This window comes from Molothrus aeneus, chromosome 1, assembly GCF_037042795.1.
Source record: "Molothrus aeneus isolate 106 chromosome 1, BPBGC_Maene_1.0, whole genome shotgun sequence".
NCBI classification, from domain to species: Eukaryota; Metazoa; Chordata; class Aves; order Passeriformes; family Icteridae; genus Molothrus; species Molothrus aeneus.
In genome coordinates, this window is record NC_089646.1 from 18,759,410 (window position 1) to 18,763,230 (window position 3,821).

The 3,821-nt window shown below is 58.1% G+C and overlaps 1 non-coding gene across 1 annotated transcript; it reads left to right on the forward strand.

The window, feature by feature from the left end:
- Positions 1-692: 692 nt before the first annotated feature.
- TRNAN-GUU (transfer RNA asparagine (anticodon GUU)) lies at positions 693-766 on the forward strand. Its single transcript has one exon. It is a non-coding gene; the product is annotated as a tRNA-Asn (tRNA).
- The last annotated feature ends 3,055 nt before the right edge of the window (positions 767-3,821 follow it).

Genomic DNA, 3,821 nt, shown 5'->3' on the forward strand with positions numbered 1-3,821 from the left:
CATGAGGCCAACAATATTGTAAGAGTTCAAAGAGATACAAACAGTATCAGTCTGTGAAAGCAAAGGGGAAACAATTGCTCAGGTTCAGATGTGAAACTTTGTAGTTGCAGAGCTGTAGGTATAGATTTACTGTAAGGTACTCTGGGAAGAAGATTTTGGTAAAATAATAAATAGGAATGTTAGCTTTTCTTCACGATTGTTTCCACTACTTAGAACTGTAAATACACTTAACCTACACACACAGAGGACTGCTGCCTACTTTAGAGAGTCTAACTGTTCCCTGCAGTCACTTAAAATTACTCTCCAAATGTATTAATAGAGAAATTTTGTCATGATATTTGGAAATTATATTTTGGTTTGCGTAAGTAACTCATCAGTTAGCAGCATCCCAGAAGAAGCAGTTTTAAGTCTGATTCATTAATTTATTCCCTAAAATAAGAGCATTGCTGTGAACAATGATTTTGAGAATGAGGGTTTCTCGTTGGGTAGGAGGGGGAAAGCCGCTGTTTTCGCTGTTTCCTCAGTGTTTTTTGGCGTGTCGCGAGGCTCGCTGTTTGGGATCCCGGGCTCGGTGGGTCCGCGGTGGCCACCAGTGGCCGGAGCGGGGGCGAGGAGGCGGCGGGGGGGGAGGAGGTCACGGCAGGGGCGGTATCGTAGCACTTGGTGAGCAGGACGGAGGCGCTACAAGCGGAGTCTCTGTGGCGCAATCGGTTAGCGCGTTCGGCTGTTAACCGAAAGGTTGGTGGTTCGAGCCCACCCAGGGACGGGTTTCCCTTTTGGCCTCGGCGCCGCCCCCGCCGCCGGCCGTCGTTTTGTGCGTGTGCGCCGGAGGAGGGTGTGCGATCAGCGCCGGCGGCCCCGCAGGCGCCGCGTGGTGCTGGGCAGGGGGGCCCGCGGCGGGGAGCGCAGCGCGGCGGCCCCAGCTGCGGCGGGGCCCGCGCCGAGCGCTGAGCCCGCCGCAGAGCGGCCGCGCTGCCCACGGCGCCCCGGCTCCTGCGGGGCCACGCGGCCGTGCCCTGCGCAGGGCGCCCCGGCTCCTGCCCCGTGCCTCGCCGGTGGAGCGAGGCTTGCGGGCACCCGGGACCTGCTCCTGCCTCCGTGCGTGCGGCGATGCCCTTGCTGGAGCGGCCCCCGAGCGCCGTCGGCTGCAGCGGCGGGCTCTGTCCTGAGGCTGGCGGGGACCCGAGTGCCCGGGATTTTCTGCACCCCCGGCTCCCGCGGCGGGAGGTGCGAAGGAAAATACAGTCTTCGAGCTGCTCCGAGATAACGAGCGAGGCTGCGGGGCCATTGGGGTTTGCTCCGGGAGGCGCTCACGGCGCTCCAGCACTCGAGCGATCGCCGGCGGACAGCCTGGGTGGGAGCCGAGACTCGGGGACAAACGCGGCTTGCGACGAGGATTATTGCGACCACTGCCGAGTGTCACTGCGGCCGGCGCTCCGCGGCGCGCTGGGAACGCGCACACCGGCGGCCCCGTCTCTCCGCGGCGGAGGGAGCCCGCACGGCCGGGTGAAGCGAGGGGGGACACCGGAGCCCGGCGGCAGAGCCGGCGGCGGGGCTCCCGCCGCCTCCGGGGCCCGGCGGGCAGGAGCGGGACAGCGCCGTGCCCCGCGCTCCCTCCCCGCCCGGGCGGGACGTGCTCCAGGCCCGTTCCCTGCTGGCAGGCGGCGCGGCCGCTCCGGGCTCGCCCTGCCCGCGCGGAGCCGCTTTGCATAAATGAATGTTAAAAGCAATTACTCCGGGAGCTTCGCCTAAACGTGTCAATTAGAAGTTGGCACCTTCGCCGTATCCGAGCCCGAGAGGCGATTCCAACGAGCGCTCTGGTCGCGTGAAATCCGGCTGCCTTCCAGCCCGACCTCTGCCAGCTCTGAGAGGATCTATTTACAGTTTAGAGAAAACAGGATCCGTATTAAAAATGCCCCTTCCCCAGCGAAGCTGTATTTCACAAATCTTTCTGTTCAACCCGCCTGGTTTGAATAAGGGATACAACCCTCTTAAAGGTCAGGCTGTGCCATTGATTTACCATCGATGACAAGATACGGCCCTCGCTAGCCAAGATAGCAGAGAAAAGACATGTATTTAGAAACACCGAAAAATCTTTTGAAAGTCGTAAACCTTAAATCGTTGGTGTGATGGTATTTTTTTTTTCTATTATCCACATATTTTTCATTTCGGTAAAACATTTTGAAAAACTGGCAGCCGTGTGCTGAGCATCAGGGGAGGTGTAGCTCTCAGGGTGCAGGACCCCCCTATCACCGTTAGCCACGCTTAACCCGTAAATATTTCCTGCTGTTAGGGAGAATTTTATTTTAACTAAAGTGGTTCAGGTAAATTCCCTCCTGGACATTTCCACGCTGTTTGCAGTGCAGGATGTGTTCAGCCCGATAGAACTGCATCCACTGCAGCCAGCAAAGCCTCGCAGGGGATGAAATCTAAAAATCTACATTTGCCAGTGCTTGGACCGCCGCGCTGGCAGGCAGGCATCAAGAGCTTACAGGAACCACCACCACCAAAAAATTGATCATGTCAGTGTGAAGCAGCAGTGTCTGGAAAACCAGTAACAATTTAAAAACTAAAATTAGCTGATAGTTCATGAGGAAGGACAGGCGTTTCTGCTCGCCTAAAGCAAGTCTTGCTCTCCTTAGCAAGTCACAGATGCGTTTTACAGGGGTGGTTATAGCTGACCACGGGGGTTGTTTAGGCTCATCCCAGTTGCTACACGTCGCTGTGCAAGCGTGCACCATCAAACCTGTTAAAATAGGTGCGGGGTGCGAGCACCCACGCCGCGATCCTGCGACACGTGTGCAGGAGGGGCTCATCATGGGCTCGGTAATACAAAGCGACATTTAGGCAGTGCTTGATAAACTAATTTTGTAGAAGTGGAAAGCTCGTGCATGGGAAGTGCCTCATCCCATCTGCTCACCAACTAATTACAATTAAGGTTGTGGAGAACGGGAAACCTGATACATTTTTGGGACTAGACAGGGAATCGAAGCTTCCTTTGTATGAAGTAGAATTTTTTCAGAGGTCAGTGAAGCTTTCAGTTCTTAGCCGTGGAAAAAGCTTCTCGTAGCTGTGTAATGTACCCAGACAAGCCAGCCGGTTCTTGCCTTAATCCATTTATCTATATGCAGTCTCGGATAAACGCTGTTCTAAATGTAATGGGGGACTGCACCGTCTGATGCTTTTAGGAAAAAGATTTGACATATTCAAAGTGACCTCTTAACTAACACCGAGATGAATTCCAGAGTAAGTATTCCCAACCGATATTCCAAGCAATTTTTAAGGCAGCTGGACAAGACTCGCCGTCGAGACGTTCGGGAGAGCCCAGAACCAGCGGACCGCCGGTTGTCTCACCCTGGCATCACCAGCGCCTGGATAAACCGCAGCAACCCGCAACGCGCCGCGGCTCTTTGTTCGCGCGGCGATGGGACGGGGACGCGGGGCTGGGGACGGCCGGTGCCTCGGGCTGGGGACACAGGGGACAGCTCTGCCGCGGTCCCCCGCCTCGGGCAGCGCTCGGGGGCTCCGCATTCGGCGGAGGGGGAGCCGCCGCCGGCCGCCCGCGCCCCGGCGCTGCGGGATGGAGGGCTCGGGGAGCCGGCGTTCCCTGCGGGTGCGGGTCCCGCTCCCCTCCCGCCGCGTCCAGCGGAGCCCTGGGGGATGGGGAGGACACGGCCGCCCGCACTGCTGGAGCCCCCGGGCCGAGCCGGCCCCGCAGCCGCTCGGGACACCCACAAACGCGGGGACGCGCGGGGACAAAAGAACGCGGACTCTTCCCCCGCCACGGGAAGCCCCGGGGGAGAGGTGGGCTCTGCGTGGGA